The sequence below is a fragment of the Rhyacophila brunnea genome, unplaced genomic scaffold (assembly GCF_057557595.1).
Source record: "Rhyacophila brunnea isolate RB1 unplaced genomic scaffold, BYU_Rbru_1.0 scaffold_13, whole genome shotgun sequence".
Lineage (NCBI taxonomy): Eukaryota > Metazoa > Arthropoda > Insecta > Trichoptera > Rhyacophilidae > Rhyacophila > Rhyacophila brunnea.
Genome location: NW_028232785.1, coordinates 28,913,120 through 28,935,774, shown reverse-complemented (window position 1 = coordinate 28,935,774; position 22,655 = coordinate 28,913,120). Strand labels below are relative to the sequence as shown.

Here is a 22,655-nt window from a genome sequence, read left to right as displayed (position 1 = left end):
GCGCGGAAGGTGGATCAATGAGATCGTTTTCGTCTCCTTCTACCAGTCCAGGAGCAAAATACTCGGGCCATGTACGGAAAAGCGGTTTGTTTTCCCGCTTTCCCGGAAAATTATGAGTATCTTATTAAGTTAGAAACAAGCGTCCCCCAGGTACCTAATTTCATAATCATCGCAAAAGCTCTAATAGTACTTTTAACGTAAAGCAGGTAAACATTTTCCGATTGATATATCGGGATTATAATAATATGAAAAGAAAGGTTATCGATAATTTAAAACGGTGCATATTGTTAATACGTACGGAAATGTCAGGCCTCAAATAACCGCGCTACCTTACATCGGCTGGTAGAATGAATCGAAAGTAAAACTCACATTGCCTTTTACAGTCAACACTTTCCGCCCGGTTTTCCTCGTTTAGGGGGAAAACACGACTTTGATCTATACACATGAATACGTGTATTAATTAAGGCGCTAAGTACCACAAACATAAAAACTGACATTTTTATAGAAAAATGTTCTACATACCAACGCCAATAACTTCAATTATAGTCTAAGTGCCTCAAGCAAGTAAAAAAAATACAGCAAAATAATTAAACCTGTCGAGGTTGTAAGTCCGTTGGCGTGTTTTATTTATAACGGTGTAAGTAGCACTGCAGTGGTCAACGGCATTCAATATAAAATAGCTGACGATGGTGTGTTGACACTTGCGAGTTCTTAATAACTAAAATTATAGAAGGTGGTTAATTCACACTGTAAAACTACATTTTTCAAAAGGTCTGCTTCATGAAATTTTACTGCAATGACTCGGTAATTTGTACTACAGGCAATACTACTTTTTAGTACTTAGAGCCTTATTTAATACACGTATTCACATTATCGGGGCAGAGATCTAAACGATATTTGCAGGACATGTGTGGGTTTACGGGGTCTAAAGATTACCTGTTTTAGTGCATTTTTTACGGATTGAAAACGATCTGTAAGGCTTAGCTGACGGATCCAAGATATAATTTTTACTTCTAAATTAACAAAATAATAGTGCCTCCAATCTTACATTATTGAATTTCCAACTTTCGTATATTTATCCTATTCATTAACCACATAAGTACGTACTTTATCACGAGCAAAAATTCTAATTCATCATTTACATTAGGTCTACGCATCCAATTCTCACAATATCTAATCATTTGATTTTCATTCCAACATTATCTAGTATCATATTTTAATTTTATTATCCAAAGTATTTTCATAAGTTAATTCTACTCCGAGGAGTGCCTCGCTCACTGACATCGATTTATTTATTAAAGAGGCTTCTCCTTATTTATCTCATAGCGCTTTGAACTCATACATTTTTCTCGCGCAGATTCAAAATATTACGTACGCAAAAATGATTTTATATAATGCAAAGAAGTTTACAGTTATAAATTAGCTTTAGTTTACAGCATTTAGCTAATGATATCGCATCTCAAGTTGTTCACATAAATTTGTTTATTTTTAATCTTAAATTCTAGACTTTTAAAGTACTTACATTTTTCTTATAAAAAAGACCGATTTATATGACTGCACACATACTAGCTGATGGCACACATTTTGTGGCCGTGTCAACAGACTGAGCGTCGCTTGGGGGCAGCAGTTACTCAAAGGGCGACAAATCGAGGAGAAGCATTAGGTATATATAGGAATAAGTACCTAAACTTAGTATGTAATGACGGTTTCGTTTAAAAAATTGAGCTCACTTGTTGGAAACAAAATATATTTATTAACATAAAAGGTTTTACAAGACTGCTTTTTTTGTAGGGTTCGCGATTTCTAGCTTACTTCTGTTGTCATTGGACGTCACGTCCTTGATGACCAGCAAGGACACGTGTACATTTTCTTATTATATTTAACTATTTAACTTTTTTTTTAAATCCTGCCCATTTCATTATTGCACCTGTATAAATCATCTCAATAAATAAATCAACGACATTGGATGAATCTCTGAGGGACTGCAAAAGGGTATTTCATTGAACGTCATTGCTCTTTGGTTGGCGTATTTTGTGGGACCATATCTCATCAAATATAAATAGATATAAGTTTTTGTTTGTCCCCGGTTGACCTAATCACCAATACACTCATACCTAAATGGCTTGCAAGCTTTTAACGGCTTCCAATCCTCGATTTTAAATTAATACAATTTTTCTCGTAAATATCACTGCCACCTGTGTTTCATTTATGTAACATAATAACCTTTAATATACAAAAATAATAATAAGTATAATAGGAAAGGGGCAGACTTGAGGATTAGTAAACAGCTTTGTGTTTTCAAATCCCTACAGGTTCAACCAGTGGTTGTTATACTGGTCATCTGTGGTCCAGTATCCCCAAACAAAGCCCTGTATTGGGCTATCATAAAGGATTAAATTACTGTATAATCTTTATAATACTAAGAATTTCTTCTTTTAGTTACTATTCGACTTGTCACTATTCCAATGTCATTTATATTATACCTGTGTTATTAATTACCTTTTGTCTGTTGTCATGTTATTTACACATGACACACTTTATTCATATGGCAACAAAACGCAAAAGATCGACCTCAGTGCGCATGCGCATTACGAGTTTCAACGCAGTTCGTCCTATCCATTTCCGGCGCTAAAGACGCAAGGCGGCTTTTTAACATCAAGGGGAAGCAAAATTCGGTCTCACAGTTCCGATCGTTCGAGCAAAGAAGACTTTCTGAAGAGCATATTTGTTTTGTGGTATTTATTAATATTTTCATTACGTTACGGTCCACCGAACTAGCATTCGATTTGTATTCTAAATTGTCTGAATATTATATTTCGTTAGGCGCCCGTAATTGATTTGATTAATTTACACCTTTATACACTTTCGCCCGCTAGTAAATTTATTTATTAATTATACATCTGTTAAAGTTCTTTACACGCGTTTTATTTAAATTACCTTTTATCACTATGCATTTCATAGAGTGGCGCTCAAAACCGAGATATCTATCATTGCATTTCCATGTATTTTATATTATAGGAACATACACGAATGAGTGAAGTAGCCGGACAGGTAACTGAGGTTTTAGAGGTATTGTCAAGCTACTCACGATCCTGCATTTCCCCATGTCTCATAATCTGCCGCGTTCCTATCCCATCCAACTCCAATTCACTCCTCTTTTCCCTACGTTACAATCTGATAAATTGTCACAATTCCCACCTTTCCTTCTCCTCATCCTCTTTCCTAGCATGACACTGTATAATTCCATGATTAAATTTCTTTTGTTATTAATTAACTTTTTATGCCTGTATAATTCCAAATAAATTTATTTTTAATAATAAACAACATAACCCTATATTTCTATCGCCTATTGCAATAAACTTGATCTTTTTGAAAAGACCGAGTGTTGCCAATCACTCATAGTTTTGAAAGTTGTCAGCTGGTGATTTTTAATGTATCTAAAACCGTGGACTCGCAATATTGACCATTAAAGTAGAGATGGCATTTCAATTAGATTTATTAGTATACATTTTGTAAGTGAAGTATACAAGAACATTCTCAGATAGGTAGGTATTGAGGTTATGAAACGATGATAAAAAATACTCTATAAAAATGGGGCGGTATTTTGTCAAGGAATGTCACTGAAATCGATACTCTTGGTGGAATCTGAACAATATTGACAACTGCTATAACATGAGCACCGCGATGTCCGAGTGGTAATGTATCCGCTTGGTAAGTCGAGGGTCTCGGGTTCAAATCCAGGGTCTGGTAAAATTCACATGTATTTTTTCATGTCTGTTTAAATCCAGAGCATGGACCAAATAGGTAGAGCAAAAGGTTAACATCCATTTCTCGTAAAAAATAATCGTGGGGCGGGCAGGATCCACAATGGATTGTGGAGCCAATTATAATTATAATATAATATTGAAACTATTTAATAATAAAGTGTTATATGACTATGTTTTTTACAGTGGATTATATTAAAGGAATAATATTATAAAGTAAAACCTATTTTATTATCTAAACCCCATAACATAACAGGGCTGCCAATTACAGTTTCAAAACAAATATATATTTTTATTTTTCAAAATTGAAGATTGGTACATAATTAAAGTTATTTATTTTGCCAGCATCTATATGAGCAAACCTTGCATTTATGAGGTTTTACACCTGTGTGTCATTTCATGTTTATGAAGATCACTAAGTGTCGAGCATCTATAAGGGCATAATTTGCATTTATGAAGACTTTCACCTGTATGTGTCATTTCATGGCTTTTAAAATTAATAAGCTGCGAGCATCGATATGTGCATACCTTGCATTTATGAGGTTTTTCACCTGTGTGTGTTATTTCATGGTTTTTAAGATTACGACGTTGTGAGCATCTATAAGGGCATACCTTGCATTTATGAGGTTTTTCACCTGTGTGTGTCATTTCATGTTTTTTAAGACTACTTAGTAGCGAGCATCTATATGGGCATACCTTGCATTTATGAAGTTTATCACCTGTGTGTGTCATTTTATGTCTTTAAAGATCACTCAGTTGCGAGCATCAATATTTGCATTTATTGCATAAATGAGGTTTTTCGCCTTTGTCATTTCATGGATTTTAAGATAACTCAGTTGCGAACATCTATATTAGCAAACATTGCCTTTATGAAGGTTTTCACCAGTGTGTCACTTCATGTCTTTTACAATAACTCAGTTGCGAGGATCTATATGTGAATTTATTTCATTTATGAAGTTTTTCACCTCTGTGATTAATTTTATGGTTTTTAAGATATCTCAGTTGCGAGCATCTTTAGGTGCATACCTTGCATTTATGAGGTTTTTCACCAGTGTGTGTCATTACATGTTTTTTAAGATTAATTAGTTGCTGGAATCTATATGGGCATACCTTGCATTTATGAGGTTTATCACCTGTGTGTGTCATTTCATGTTTTTTAAGACTACCAAGTTGCGAGCATTTATATGTGCATACCTTGCATTTATGAGGTTTTTCACCCGTGTATGTCATTTCATGGGTTTTAAGGCTACGGAAATGCGTTTGCACCTGTGTGTGTAATTTCATGTCTTTTAAGATGACTATGTTGCGAGCATCTATATGTGCATACCTTGCATTTATTAGGTTTTTCACCTGTGTGTGTCATTTCGTGGTTTTTAAGATTACTAAGTTGCGAGCACCTATATTGGCATACTTTGCATTTATATGGTTTTTCACCTGTGTGTGTCATTTTATGTTTTTTAAGACTACTAAGTAGCGAGCATCTATATGGGCATACATTGCATTTATGAGGTTTTTCACCTGTGTGTGTCATTTCATGCTGTTTAAGAGTACTAAGTTTAGAGCATATATATGGGCATACCTTGCATTTATGAGGTTTTTTACCTGTGTGTGTCATTTCATGGTTTTTAAGACTATTTAGTCGCAAGCACCTATATGTGCATACTTTACATTTATGAGGTTTTTCACCTGTGTGTGTCATTTCATGGATTTTAAGATATCTCAGTTGCGAGCATCTATATGTGCATACCTTGCATTTATAAGGTTTTTCACCAGTGTGTGTCATTACATGTTTTTTTAAATTAATTAGTTGCGAGAATCTATATGGGCATACCTTGCATTTATGAGGTTTATCACCTGTGTGTGTCATTTCATGTTTTTTAAGACTACCAAGTAGCGAGCATTTATATGTGCATACCTTGCATTTATGAGGTTTTTCACCCGTGTGTATCATTTCATGGGTTTTTAGGCTACGAAAATCCGAGCATCTATATGGGCATACCTTGCATTTATGAGGTTTTTCACCTGTATGTGTCATGAAATGTTTTTGAAGACTACTAAGACTCGAGCATCTATAAGGGCATAACTTGCATATATGAGGTTTTTCACCTGTATGTGTCATTTCATGGCTTTTAAGATTAATAAGCTGCGAGCATCGATATGTGCATACCTTGCATTTATGAGGTCTTTCACCTGTGTGTGTCATTTCATGGTTTTTAAGATTACGAAGTTGTGAGCATCTATATGGGCATATTTTGCATTTATGCGGTTTTTCACCTGTGTGTGTCATTTCATGTCTTTTAAGATCACTCAGTTGCGAGCATCTATATTTGCATTTATTGCATTTATGAGGTTTTTCACCTGTGTGTGTCATTTCATGTTTTTTAAGATTACTAAGTCGCGAGCATTTATATGAGCATACCTTGCATTTATGAGGTTTTTCACCTGTGTGTGTCATTTCATGGTTTTTAAGATGACCTAGTTGCAAGCATCTATATGAGCATACCTTGCATTTATGAGGTTTTTCACTAGGGTGTGTCATTTTATGTGCTTTGAGATGATTTAGTTGCGAAAATGTATTTTCTTGATATTGATCAGCATTCACGTTCGTGTGATTTATTTTGTGGCGTTTAAGAGCCCTTCCGCATCCAAAAACTTCATTACAAAAGCTGCAAATGAAATTACGTGAGAAATGTACTACTCTTCTCAGAATAAGTCGAAGTTCCTTCGGAGTCTCCCGTTCTGAGATTTCTCTTTTAAGGTTTTGTTCATCTACCGTCACCTCTGAATATAGTATCATTCTATCTTGGATTCTATCAGGCGAGGATTGTTGACACCTGTCAATATCGTGATGCTTTGTGAAAAAGCCTTTAGTAGAAAACTAGAAAAAACAAATATAAGTCAATTTTATTTTTAATTACATTTTAACTGTTATTTTTTTCAAAGCTTATGCCTGTCAGCCAGCATTTTGCAGCAAGTGTGTTGAAAATGAATATGAGGATAAGAAATGGTAATAGTAACAACACAGATATTAAATACTAACAATGTTACGGAATGATTCGTAAGTAGTTTTTTAAAAATACATCTACATATAACATCGAAAAGCAAATGCAAAAAACTGACTATGACAAAATTGTGGTACTTTTCTTGGTAATATGTTTCGAATGCCAAATCTTAGATTGATGTGAATAGGATAGTTTCAAGGGCGGACTTTCTCAGCGTTGGTCAAACTGGTGCTTTTCTTTTTATTTTCAAAGCATGATCCTGGAAATACCTTAAACGTTGTAGACACTCTATTTATATAATTTTGAAACCTTATTATCCTTTATATTCATTTTAAACATTTGATAACTGCATAAAGTATTTTTATTACATAAAATAGTACTCTTTTAAACCTCTCGCTCTAGTTTTAGAAAATTGTCATATTTCAGTACATAAAGGTGCAGTGGTGTCATAAACGCATTTATAAAACCATCTTATCGGTACCTAACCGATTTTTATTTTTAAACATTGCAAGGCATTCACAGCACTAGAAGCCTCTGCCAAAAGAATGGGTTTAAAAATAAACTAGGCAAAAACTAAATACATGCTTGTCTATGTCACACCACGAGAAGTCGCATCAAAGTTAGATATTGGTGCATACAAGTTTGATACGGTCGACAGTTTCATATTCCTTGGATCTCTTGTAACTCGACATAATGATATTACAGAACAAATCAATAAGCGAATCATGTCTGCGAATAAATGCTACTTTGGTCTGTTAAGACATTTTAAGTCCCGCTTACTATCTCGTCGAACTAAAAGCACTCATTACAAGACACTTGAAAAGTCAGTGTATACCTACGCATCGGAAACCTGGACATTAACTCTGCGAAATGAACGAGCTCTGAACATCTTTGAAAGACAAATTCTCCGCCGTATATATGGACTGATCAGGGATGGCACCAATTGGAGGAGAAGATATAATGCTGAGCCCTACGGGCTGTACAAAGATTGCAGCGCAGTTCAATCAATTAAGATTGGGAAACTGCGATGGCTAAGTCATGTGCACCCTATGAATGACAATAAACCGGCAAAGAGAGTGATGTCCAGCAATCCAATAGGACGTAGAAGGAGAGGGAGGCCAAAGATTCGCTGGCTGGTTAGATGGAGCTGCCAGTGACTGCCGTTTTTTTTTTTTTTTTTTTTTCAATTTTAATTTATTTTACATATTGTGGACATTACAAATTATAAGTTTAAGACGTTCACAACATGACATTTAGAAACAAATAAATATTATTAAAAAAGTATTATGTAATATTGTAATTATGCAATATTAAGTTATTCTATAGTATAAATGTGTAAATACAAAAAATATGAAGTATATAGGTACAAGGAAGTACACCGGATGAGTTGTGATAATTCTGGGGTTACCAAATTGGAAAGCGGCCACACTGGATAGGGACAGGTAGAGGGAGCTGTTGGAGGAGGCTAGGACCCACACCGGGTTGTAGCGCCCCTGATGATGATGATGACATGTTCAAACACGCGCGTTAACATCATTTTACTCCTCCTTCAATTATAGTTTGTCAATTTATGGCTACGGCCGTATGTTGTAGCTTAACTACTGGGGAATGCCAAATGGCGTATTTCAAAAGAACACTACCTTATTCTGAGGTCAATAATTATTATAATGCAATCATTATTCGTAGGATGTTTATCACATTTGAATGGTCAAAGACATAGCTTATAATGAGTATCTTTAGAATTATCTTCAAATGTGTTATTCTTGCCCTAATAATCTTGAATAATAAAATGCCCAATTCTTGTCAAATTTGAGATCACAGAGATTATTAATATATTTTTTTATAGTAAATATTTCACTATAATAATGTTATAGTGAATGTTATGTTAGTGATGCTAACGCGCGTGTTTGAACATGTACCGTTTAAAAAAAAATCAGTTAGGTACCGATAAGTTGGTTTTATAAATACGTTTGAATATTAATAAATGTGAAAAATGTTAACACCACTGCACATTTATGTACTGAAATATGACTATATTCTAAAACATTAGAGCAAGAGGTTTAAAAGAATACTATTTAATGTAATAAAAATACTTTATGCAGTCATCAAATGTTTAAAATAAATATAAAGGATAATAAGGCTTCAAAATTATATAGAATTTATATTATCGATTTATTTATAGTATTCATAAAGATTATCTACAACGTTTAAGGCATGTCCAGGATCATGCTTTAAAAAGAAAACAAAAGCTCCATTTTGACCTACGCTGAGCATGTCCCCCCTTAAATGTTGCGTCCTTGTGTGAAAAGTCGATACAATAGTATATTTACAGTTTACAATGAAAACTTCATCTCTATCGGTTTTTGACAAAAATCCTTAACAAAGACAAGCACGAGAAATTATTGTTTTTAATTTGACCGAATATTTAAAAGTAGATATATATTTATATGGAAAATGATTTTAAAGTCTGCGTTTTATAACAACTTTACTAAAATACAAATAAAACCATTATTTGAAAATTATAAAAAAATGTGATTGGGTCATCGATATATTATTTAATATGTATACTGATCACTTCTACTAATTCAGTCATAAGTTGTGTTCTCCTAATTATTTAATGAATACATACATGCAGCAATACAATTAGTTAATGTGGCTTTAATGAGTGTTTTCAGTAATAATTAACCTACCTATCATAATAATTAATAAGTTAAGACTTTAACTAATGGCTCTCACAAAACCCTCTGAAGCGCTTTCCAAATTGAGTTACTATATGCAATCGGCTTTTGTATTTTAAATCAAAGTAGATAGGTATTGATTACTTTAATTACAATTTCAATACGACTGGCTAGGAATAGTACGGAGATTTATTGAAATTTTAAACGTCAACCTTCGATAAAAATCGGCGAATATATAAAATTGAATGTACCTCATGTCCTGGTGTGTAATCTGAATGCGAACATCCGGGTTGAGGATCTTCATCAGAAAATGGTGGCATTTTATTTTCAGTGAATTCGCGCTTTATGTCAGTCTCAGCTTTGACACCTGTGACAACCGTCGCAGCGAACTGAAATAAACGTTTCATTAAACATGTTGTCAATATTTACATATAACAAATTAAAGTTTTATTATCTAGGTGGAACTAGGCTGTTGAAATCCGACATAAATAGTGCATAATAAACATTATCAGGCATACTTATTTGTTTTCATTAAATCGAATTTTATGAAAATTGGACATGATCCATAATTATTGTGAACACCCATATATAATAAATAACTGTGTCCGATCCTAATAGAGTCATATGGGCCTCCACAGAGTGGAGGTTTATATTAACAGATTGTGTTTGTACGTGAAATAGGTGTCAGCCACTCGCTCAACCTATTAGTTCCATAATCTGACTAATACCCAAATTGAAAAACAATATGTGTACCTCCATGCCAGACCCAGGATTTTAACCTGTGACCCACGACGCTATAGTACTGATACCTCCACGTTTCTACGTGTATGGAAGACCCCTTTAGAGTAAAGTATGAGCGAAGCTATGGATGCCACATTCATGTTTTTTATTGTCCGCTATGCCGAATATCCGTCAATCGCCGCTCCATCAAATAAAGTGCACTGCACTTTTATTATTTAACAAAACGAAATAAAATATAATTAGTACGTATTTAAAGGACACCTAAAGATTTTTTTTTTAAACGTTAACGTATCGCGTAAGGGTAAGTTAGGTACGTATAACATTTCGACGGCGCGAAAATTCAAATTTAAATTTTTACAAAATTTTGAATCGTAGGTACTTAGTAAACCTCCCGTCGTTTCTAAGGTAAGAGAAAGCAGGCTATTTTTGAAACAATATACCTGGGGTAATGATTAAGTCCAAAGTTCAACATACCTGGGGCGAAAAGAAACGCCAGGTGTAACCAAGGGGTGCAAAGTGAATTTTTTTGTTTTAGTATCTCGAATTATGTATCGCGGAATTTCCTTGCGAAAGTGTTCTTCTGATAAATATTTTTAAATAGATCCGCTAAGTAAAATTTTGTGAAAAAACTAAGGCCAGTCCAGCATTTTATGCCCCTGCCGAATGCGAAGTCGATCGCCGCAGGCACATAAGAATTTGGTCGGGTTGGGTTAACTCTCTCAGGGAAATACCTTGGTTACCGCTACATGCGGTAGAGGTGTCCAATCTAGCAGGCAGTAAGCGGAAGACTTCGATACGTGACGGAATTCGTGTACCGCTGAGAATCGACTTCGCGAAGAATATAATTTGTTGATTGTGTACCTACTTACTACTATTAAATTTTAAATTACTACTAAAAAAAAACGATTTCTGTATCGACAGGAATCGATCAAGTTAAAAAAAGAGAGTTGGCCTGGATACGGTGCCCCGCGCACCACTCCTAGTGTTATAATTTTCGCTGAATTGTAAAATAAATTTCAGAGTTCGCGTTCTAGGTACGTTGTAGGTAGAATTCGCTAGTGTTACGAACCAAGTGATTCATAGATCCTTAAATTTTAATTGCCGCAGCCCCCCACGGCGCCCATCATTAACAAATTTAGGGGTGTTGCAAAATTATTCATGTGTATCGATATTGTGTATCTGTGCGTATAGCGAGTAACCTTTTTTGTGAACCTAAACTGTTAAAAATAAAACTTTCTGCTAAGATTTGTGCTTCGAACAACGTGTGTTTCATTTTGAATGTCCACCATCATCAACTGTCAATCCTGCATCTTTACCCAACTGTCAAGACCTAGCCTTACACTGAACGTGCTCTACCAAAACCAAACCCAGCTTTGATTGACCACCCTGAACGATTTACATCACTGAGCTAGTCAAAGGGTGGATGCTGGTCGTGTGACTCACACGTATCTAACGACGGCGCGTTATCAAGGGCGTCTTTAATGTCAGGTCGACCGGGGATTTGAGTGCGGAGGTCGAATCGGGCTGTGCGGCTCCGACTCCCCTCCCTACCCGGACTTCCGGGGCATCAGTACGACGTGACACTGTAAACATACGTACTTAGTACGTATTATTGCAGAAACCATTTTGTTAATTCGAAGAAATGACCACTGTATAAACCTTTTTGTATATTGTCCAGCAAGAGAAGACTAGCAATTCGATGGCCTAATGTAAATATCCCGTAAGTGACTTTTTACAAATTGCGAAGGCAGCTAAAAAACTGAATATTGAATATTGAACAGAAAAAAAATGAATAACCCGTAGAGTAAAAAGTGGTAAAGCAAAGCACATAACGTCTAATATAATGATAAAAGCCTATAAAATGTGACATATCTATAATGTATAAAAATAAACATCCGAATTTGTTATATTATTACTTACTGTTTTACAGGCGTATGCATATAACAGCAAACTGCATTCAAGCTATTTACTGCAAATTTGCATGCATAAACCTAAATGTATCTGACGGATAGTGACGTCACGTCGCCGACGTAATACGCGTCATGCCATGGATAATGTTACCTAATTTTAAATTTAGAGGGTAAGAAGAAGTTGCACTTCTGGTGCAATGGGTAAGCCTTTCTGTGTAACTTTTTGCAGGTCACTTCTCACCATCGGGAATATCGCGTTTCAAACGACATCTTTCGAAAATCGAAACTTGTTTCGAAATTCCACCGCACTATATCTTGAGTATGGGTTGTCCATATCTCTGATGTATCTTTTTTGCAGTCGCAAGCGTCTCCTCCTTTCTGTTTCACACACATTTTCGCAATAATTTATAAAACTTACGAAGGTTTCAAGCCTCCTACTAAACGTTTGTTGTGATGAAGTCATTGTGTATTAAAGTGACACTGACAGCTCGCGCAGATCGCCGCCATTTTAAGTTTGGTGCGCATTCCTGTGCGCATCTCGTGACGTATGCATTTTTTATAGTTTCCTTAATCGGCCGATAAACGGCTTACTACGTTGAACGCAGTTCAAATGTATATGAATACGGCAGTTACCTGTTAAATATTTCGAAATAGACATTTTGAAACACACGTCACGCATCACGCTTAACGGCTAAGAGGCGAGATACGGGCTATTGCAGGTTTATTCCTGCATTGTTCAGATACGGGAAATTACTATAACGGCTGTACCATTTTTGTTAAAATAATTAAAGATATGGGAATTTCACATTCGATGAACAGTATTTTTGTTGTTTTTTGTAGGTACTTACATCAAAAAGACATTTTCGTCATGTAGTTCGGATACGGGGTATTGACATTAGAACATCCAATTATTAATTGTTTGCTTAATTCCGTTTAGAAATTGACTGCGCATGTGTCGATAAAATTTTGAATACCATCGCTTAAACAAATTAAGGATCTACTTACCTCTTTTAAGGGGATAATATTGCTGTCGTCCTCGATATTTTCCTGTTTGACTGTCATGTCAAATCGACCGTTGCCCTTGAAGTGATTGACATCTATCCATTGGTATGCACCATCGCCGATTACCTCCGCTGTTTCGTCAGGCAATAATTCATCGTTTTTTTCAGTTTTTATATCCATTTTATGCGGTATTTGATATCAGAATCTGTCAATAGCTTCACGACCACGTACGTCGTGTTTTAATAGATAATATACATTGGCATAGACAAAATGGCTTCTACCAATTCACCATAGACATCAGGAGATCGACCACAAAGAAGACTGATAATAATTACAATACTGAATTGAGCAGTTACTATCAATATAAACACTGCGATAATGCTTTAAAGATCTATAACTGGGGACATACCTACTTACCTAAAATATTACTGTGATCAATTAAAAGGTTCTGGGGGACCCTACTTTAAATTATTTTTAACTGGTCCACCAGGTAAAAGCACCTTTTACCTTTAAATTTACATGGAAATGTTTTCATTTTTGCTTAAATGTTGCCAATCATTTTCAAGGCACCAAACTCTTGTATACTGTATAGGTATAAGAAAAAACCTTCTTTGGAATTTTTGTAAAACGGGTTAACTTTAAGCCAAACAATGTAATTACTTAGTATATTAACATAAAGTCAGAATTAGGTAGTTTATTTATTATTGCACAGGTAATAAATCAGGTATCCTGATTTTATGTTCCATTTCTAGAATCTTTATACTCAGGTACCTACATAGAAATAATAGAATGCGCCACTAACACGAACGTTTTATTTTGAACAAACCTATCTATGAATGCCATGTATTAATAATACAGAACAGACATTAGTAATTTATCCCAAGCGCCAAGTAGAATCAATAAAATTCGCAACTCCGCCTCACCATAAGGTTTCAAAGATCACAAGGTAACATAAAAATATGATTAATAAACACTACCATTTATTTGAAAAAAAAATACAATACATTATCACCCAGTATTCATTCATGCACATGGAATATAGGTACTTTTCCCGATCACCTTTATTAGAAACCGTTTTTATAGGACAAAGATTTATTTTTTCGACAATTAATAATACGTAATAACACAGTAAAATACGTGAAAAAAATCTCCACTAGATGGCATTAGCAGTTTATTTTATTCAAAACTGGACTTGGAGTAACTATATTTACTTCATTTTGTTTTAATATAAGTATGACTGATAAAGTTTTTTATGCACTATTTATGTCGAATCTTAACAGCCTACCTCCATCCGTGGCCACTGGTGTTTTGTGATTATTTCGGCTTCATGTTCCTTCTTTAATTTTATTTAGGAATTAAGTAATTTAATAAAAAAAAACAAACGAGTGACTTATCACATCTATTTTTATTGTACCTATATTGCGTCCATAATAATATAATATGATATAATTAAATTTGGTATACTGATTATTGTTGTATTCTACGGATTCAAATAAATACTTAAATAAAAATATGTATTGGAAATTAGGTTGGCAGCCCTAATCTGCGATGTATGAAAGATATACCTAATATTAATATCGTGACAGATTTCAATCCGGAGCATGTTTGTGTATATTAATCAATTAATCAGTGCTAATCTGTACCTGGAAGGTAAACTACACTATGTCAAAAATCACACTTTTTCACAATGGCAGTTGAAAGGTTTTTCATGAAGTTTTTGTTAGAATAGCATTGGATCTCTTATACTACTTGTTATGATACTTGATTAAATCACACTTGAGATGTTTTTCTACAATATTCAAGGAAAGTTTAAAAGAAAAGGCACTTGTTTCTCAAAATAAATGATGTTTTATACATGGTGCTGTTTACCTCTGAAATGTTTCACACATTCAAATGACATGGTGCAGTATGTCCTCAAAAACTTTTACTGCAACCGAATATTGCAACCAAAATACATACCTACCAACAAAATAATTAATTGATACATTATCGATTAGACAAAATTTTCTCTTACTTAACCTCTCTCTTCTAGCTTCTTTCCATTCACATTTGTAGGAATATTGCATTATATTATTATTGTGTCCGTGTATGTATTTCACATGGGACTTGTTGATAGCTTTTTTAATCAATTTACCATAGATGCACTATCCACGATCATAATGAATTCAACATTCTCTGGAGTGATGCACTTATATAATATAAATTACTACTCATTCATGTTAGTCTTTCAAAATGTCTATATTTCCTGGAGGTACTAACTAATCCACATACCATTTTCATCAGAGAAAGTTTATTGTATGAAAGTGAAACAAAATAATTTTTTTTAAATGTTATTAAGATTATAATAATATTATCGACATGAAAAATTAGACAAAAAATATTTTCTGATTGATTGGGAACGAAAATCTGGAGACTGATCTTCTTTTTGCAGCGTCCTATAAAATTCGTGACACTCACTACATAGTTAAAATCTTCAAATTTCATTAAAAGAAGTTTTATAATGGAGGTCTCCTTATTTCGCTCGCCGTATTTTTCTGACGTACCTACCTATTTGAAGATGAATGCACTGAGATAGTAAAAACGCTTCATTCTCATTATTCACTTTCCGGTTAACAAAAAGTGAGTAGGTATGTACCTAAAAAAGAAGAAGAAGAAGAAAGAGAACTTCAAAAAATTTTAAATCACTAAATTCTGAATTGTGTACACGTAATTTATTAGAACAGCCCCTAATGAATTGCTGCCAATCCCATGATGTCATTATGGAGAGATCATTATTTTTCGTTTGATTGTGACATAAAGTGTAACAGCCTCCATGTGAGTGTGTTCTTTTAATAGAAAATTATGATTGATTCTCTTTATCTGCGGCCATTGCGGCGCATGATCCAGAAGAAACATGATATTAAAATTATATTGAATTATGTTAATTAAGAATACATATTATTGAATATTACGGTGTTAGTTAGGTTTTTTCTTTTTTAAACCCTGCCTTACCAAACCATGATCGATTAAAATATTCATATACTAATCTATAAAATATCAAAAATTTTCTATGATTTAACGGCAAAATTTTAGATATTTATTAGATAAACGAATATATTTTTACTATTTACTATGTCTTGGATTAGGCAGAGCTTAAATAAATTTTAAAATCTAAAAAACACTATGTATCTACATTTTGTAGTCATGGTTATCGAATAAAATGAACATAAATATGTTTGACTTACAAAGTAGGTATAGTGTGTACAATTTATGTTGTATGGATATTAAAAGTCCACCTCCACCCTTCGCCACTGCAAAACACGTACCTATATAAAGTAGTTTAAGTAGGTAGGTAATCATAACATAATCAAAACATGCATATTACATCGTTATATTTACGAAACAATAGTGGTTTTATTTAATTTTCAATTCTTAATATATTTAAGATAAAATATTATCAGGTTTTCATAAATATACATTTCTACTAGTTTAAATTTATTCGAGCAGGAAATTCCAATCATAACATCACCACAACCAGAATTATAGCAGGTACCTAACTACCTCAGGAAATATCTGTACCTCAGAGGATACCTACCTTAGAAGCAGAAGGATGCAATTCCAATAATCCACTAAGATAAAATTCTCTCAAACCGTCTGCAATATGTAATAGACGAGAACCAGCCTGGAGAACAAGCTTTAGAGGAGAATACAGCACTATGGACCATATTATTCAAGTCATCAGAGAAATCAGAACGGTGACAGTTATTCAAGCAATTCAGCAAATGAGTCCGACAAGGTGATACAATCTCACCTAAACTATTTACAGCTACATTTGAAGACTTATTTAGACAACTTGACTGGAATGACACGGGTCATCTCATCGTGAGTCATCTACGCTTTGCCGATAACAATAGATAGTAGTTTGCAAGACTCAGAAGGTCTCCAAAGCAGAAAGCAGTAAGTCGCTGGAGTAAGCAACAAAGTAGGCTTGAAAATAAATGTATCAAAGATTAAAGGCATGTTCAACCGCTTTGCGGGCCAAAAAGAGATCCTCATTAATGGCATTCAGTTCGAACAGGTGAAAAACTACATCTATCTGGCACAATGAGTGTCTATAGATGGATGTATATTTAATGAAATTGTTCGCAGAGTAAAGCTAGGCTGGAGTGCTTTTGGCGGCCTGAATAATTTCTTCGAAAATGCCTAAAGTGCAAAGTGTTCAACCAGTGTGTACTTTCCATAACCACATGCGTGTGAAACATTGAGCCTAAGTAAAAGAGAGATCCAGAAACTTAGAGTAGCACAACGTGGTATGGAAGGTGCATGCTGGGCATAACGCAAAAGGACAAAAAAGGAATGAGTGGATAAGGGAACAGACAAGGATTAATGATGTGATAGAGTTTGCTAAAAACCTCAAATGGAAATGGGCTGGAACATGGCTCGAAGAAAGGACAATCGTTGGACAAATTTAGTCATCCAGTGGTATCCAAGAGGTAAAAAACATCCGCAAGGTAGACCTAGAGGCCGCTGGATCGATTAAATGATAAAGTTTTGCTGAAAAACTTGGCAACGCAACGCACAGGAACGAGAGAAGTGGAATCAGCTTGGAGATTAGCGAGGCCTTCATCCAGCAGTGACTAGATTCAGGATGGTGATGATGATGATGACATAAAAAAAAAATTTAAAAAAAAATGTGTTTTGCTTTGTTATATTTATACCTATAAATTTTATTAACTTATAAATTATTTTATTTTGGCTAGGTAAATAATATACAAATCCACATTTAACAAAATATCTTTAGAGGCAGAAGGATGCAAATCCACACTACGTTTTTTATTTTATTTTTTTTAGATATAAAATTGTATTATATTTATTCCTTTCATACATATTCCAGAAGTACTTTAATTGAATTAGAATAAAAAAAATAATGATCATTCTATGTATATTTTCTTAGAAGTTATAAGTATTTGTTTAAAATAAAAATTGTTTTTTGGCTGTCCTGAACAATTGGGTATTTGGCAATTGAGAATCATTAGGTATTTATAAAAATTAGTACATAAACTTAGTATGTACCTAACGACGGTTCCATTGAAAAAAAAGCTCACTTCTCGGTAACAAAATGTATTTATTAACATAAAAGGTTCAACAAGACTACATTTTTTGTGGGGTTCGCGATGTCTGGCTTACTTCCGTTGTCATTGGACGTCACGTCCGTGATGACCGGCAATGACACGTGTACATCTTCTTATTGTATTTTACTATTTAACTTATTTTTTTTTAATCCTGTCCATTTGGTTATTGCATCTGTATAAATCAACTCAATAAATAAATCAACGACATTGGATGAATCTCTGAGGGACTGTGTCTCTCTCTTCGCCTGCAAAAGGGTATTTCATTAAACGTCATTGCTCTTTGGTTGGCGTATTTTGTGGGACCATATCTCATCAAATATAAATAGATATAAGTTTTTGTTTGTCCCCTTTTGGCCTAATCGGCAATACACTCTTACCTGAACGGCTAGAAAGCTTTTAACGGCTTCCAATCCTCGATTCTAAATTAATACAATTTTTCTCGTAAATGTCACTGCCACCTGTGTTTCATTTATGTAACATAATAACCTTTAATGTACTTACAAAAATAGAAATAAGTATAATAGGAAAGGTGCAGACTTGAGGATTGGTAAGCAGCTTTGTGTAGCCAAATCCCTACAGATTTAACCAGTGGTTGTCATACTGGCCACCTGTGGCCCAGTATTTCCCAGCAAAGCCCTGTATTGGGGCTATCATATAGGATTAAAAATTACTGTATAATCTTCATAATACTAAGAATTTCTTTTTTTAGTTACTATACGACGTGTCACTATTCCAATGTAATTTATATCATACCTGTGTTATTAATTAACTTTTGTCTGTATAATACCTTGATTAAATTTCTTTTGTTATTAATTAACTTTTTATGCCTGTATAATTCCAATTAAATTTGTTTTTGTAAATAAACAACCTTACCCTATATTTCTATCGCCTATTGCAATAAACGTGTTCCTTTTGAACAGACCGAGTGTTTGATTTCTCCACCCTCTTCACACTATTTAATTTATCAAAATATTTTTGCGAATCTTGCGAATCACTCATAGTTTTGAAAGTTGTCAGCTGGTGTAGTGTTTTTAATGTGTCTGAAACCGTGGACTCGCAATATTGACCATTAAAGTAGAGATGGCATTTCAATCAGATTTATCGGTATATATTTTGTTTGTGAAGTATACAACACCTTTCTCAGATAGGTAGGTATTGAAGTCATGAAACGATGATAAAAAATACACTATAAAAATGGGGCGGTATTTTGTCAAGGAATGTCACTGAAATCGACACTCTTGTCGGACTCTGAACAATATTAACAACTGCTATAACATGTGCACCGCGATGTCCGAGTGGTAATGTATCCGCTTGGTAAGTCGAGGGTCTCGGGTTCAAATCCAGGGTCTGGTAAAATTCACATGTATTTTTTGATGTCTGTTTAAATCCAGAGCAAGGACCAAATAAATAGAGCAAGTGGTTAACATCCATTTCTCGTAAAAGTAATCGTAGGGCGGGCAGGATCCACAATGGATTGTGGAGCCAATTATAATAATAATAAAATATTCAAACTATTTAATAATAAAGTGTAATATGATTATGTTTTTTTACAGTGGATTATAATAATAGAATCATATTATAAAGTGAAACCTATTTTATTATCTAAACCCCATAATATAACAGGGCTGCCAATTACATTTTCAAAACAAAAATATTATATTATTTTTTTTCAATATTGAAGATAGGTATTAATACCGGGAAGAAAATGATGGAACTCACATGTATGTCGGTGGTAGAATCTCCTTCAGTATTATCTTTGATTGGGAGTGTGTGTGACATCACGGGGTTTAATTATATAAAACATATCTTTTTGATTTAAAAATTTCCCTGCGCAGGGACGTTTAATTACATTAACTTTCAGACATTGGTTGGATTACATCGTTAATTACACTTGCACAGGAGTCTTAGATTTAGTTATCGCACAGTCATTATATGGGAACACGTGTTTGAACACATTAGCCGAATCGGCGCGAAAGCGTTTTATCGAGGACGCGACGCATGGTTTTGAGGTGATTATAGGGATTATTATTGAGCCGATTACACAAAAGGAATTCACTGTTTTATAATAATGAAACGAGCAAGACTTTACAGTTTACATCGTAAAGAATCCGGGCCACACCAAAAGTGCAGCCCTGGATATCAGCTTCCACTTTGGCGGGAGAATAAGTACTGTCGGCCCTTATCTGCAACGAACCTATGGGTGGTGAGACAGCGGGGAGGGGTGCAAAGGGACGGCTTTCGGTCAAGTCAAAACCTAACGGTGATCTTTTCTGTCACTTCGACTGGGCGACGCTCTCGCCGGCGGGTACAATTTTTTTTTCGCCCGTCGAGGGTGCTATTGTTTACTTAGCTTTTTCAGAGATTCTAAACATTCGCCAGGGGAGCTCGGTATTTTTTGTTGTTAAATTGTTGATCTAGAATTTGAAACTGTCGCACCGGGGTCTTTTCTTTTTTGTCTGGTTACAGTACATAAAAACATCATAAACGAACCCGTCGCTATAATACCTCATGAGTTCCGTAACCATGGACGACACTCCTTTCCCCGCAGCGAAGATACAAAAGAGATTTACGCGCAGCTTGTGTCACATGTCGCTAGACGTAGCAATGTACTTAGGTATGTCGTACGACCTTGTTCTTGCACTATGCCCCAACAATAGGTAATCAATAGGCATACCTTGCATTTATGAAGTATTTCACCATTTCATGGATTTTAAGATGAATAATTTCTAGCATCTATATCTATATGAACTTACTTTGCATTTATGAGGTTTTTCACCTGTGTAGCATTTCATGATTATTCAGACCACTAAGTTGCGAGCATCAATATGTGCACACCTTGCATTTATGAGGTTTAACACCTATGTGTCATTTCATGTTTTTGAAGATCACTGAGTCGCGAGCATCTATATGGGGATACTTTGAATTTATGAGGTTTATCACCTGTGTGTGTCATTTCATGGATTTTAAGATAACTCAGTTGCGAACATCTATATGTGCACACCTTGCATTTATGAGGTTTTACACTTGTGTGTCACTTCATGTTTTTTAAGATGACTCAGTTGCGAGCATCTATATGTGCATACCTTGCATTTATGAGGTTTTTCACCAGTGTGTGTCATTACATGTATTTTAAGATTAATTAGTTGCAAGAATCTATATGGGCATACCTTGCATTTATGAGGTTTATCACCTGTGTGTGTCATTTCATGGGTTTTAAAATTAATTAGTTGCGAGCATCGATATGTACATATCGTGCAATTATGAGGTTTATTACTTGTGTGTGCCATTTCATGGATTTTAAAATAACTCAGTTGCAAACATCTATATGACCATAAGATGCATTTATAAGGGTTTTCACCTGTGTGTCACTTGATGTCTTTTAAGATGACTCAGTTGCGGAGAACTATATGTGCATTTATTGCATTTATGAGGTTTTTCACCTGTGTGTTTCATTTCATGGTTTTTAAGATATCTCAGTTGCGAGCATCTATATGTGCATACCTTGCATTTATAAGGTTTTTCCCCAGTGTGTGTCATTTCATGGGTTTTAAGATAACCTAGTTGCGAGCATCGATATGTGCAAAACTTGCATTTATGAGGTTTTTCACCTGTGTGTGTCATTTCATGGTTTTTAAGACTAGTAATTCGCGAGCATCTATATGGGCATACCTTGCATTTATGAGGTTTTTCTCCTGTGTGTGTCATGACATGATTTTGAAGACTACCTAGTTGCGAGCATCTATATGGACATATTTTGCATTTATACGGTTTTTCACCTGTGTGTGTCATTTCATGTCTTTTGAGATAACTCAGTTGCGAGCATCTATATTTGCATTTATAGCATTTATGAGGTTTTTCACCAGTGTGTGTCATTGCATGGTTTTTAAGACTACTAAATCGCGAGCATCTATATTGGCATTCCTTGCATTTATGAGGTTTTTCACCTGTATGTGTCATTTCATGTCTTTTAAGATTACCAAGTGTCGAGCATATAAATGGGCATGCCTTGCATTTCTTAGGTTTTTTACCTGTGTGTGTCATTTCATGGATTTTAAGATGACTTAGTTTCGAGCATCTATATGGACATACCTTGCAATTATGAAGTTTTTCACCTGTGTGTGTCATTTCATGGTTTTTAAGATTACTTAGTTGCGAGCATCTATATGGGCACACTTTGCATTTATGACGTTTTTCACCTGTGTGTGTCATTTCATGTTTTTTAAGACTACTAAGTAGCGAGCATCTATATGGGCATACCTTGCATTTATGAGGTTTTTCACCTGTGTGTGTCATTTCATGCTCTTTAAGAGTACTAAGTCGCGAGCATCTATATGGGTATACCTTGCATTTATGAGGTTTTTCACCTGTGTGTGTCATTTCATGTCTTTTAAAATGACCTAGTTGCGAGCATATATATGGACATACCTTGCATTTATGACGTTTTTCA

The 22,655-nt window shown here is 34.6% G+C and overlaps 1 long non-coding RNA gene across 1 annotated transcript; it reads right to left on the bottom strand.

The window, feature by feature from the left end:
• Positions 1-4,041: 4,041 nt before the first annotated feature.
• On the bottom strand, positions 4,042-13,341 carry LOC147077188 (uncharacterized). The gene is made up of 3 exons (XR_015069423.1): positions 13,101-13,341; positions 9,696-9,833; positions 4,042-6,642 (listed from the first exon to the last, which is right to left on the bottom strand). It is a non-coding gene; the product is annotated as an uncharacterized LOC147077188 (long non-coding RNA).
• Between the last annotated feature and the right edge of the window lie 9,314 nt (positions 13,342-22,655).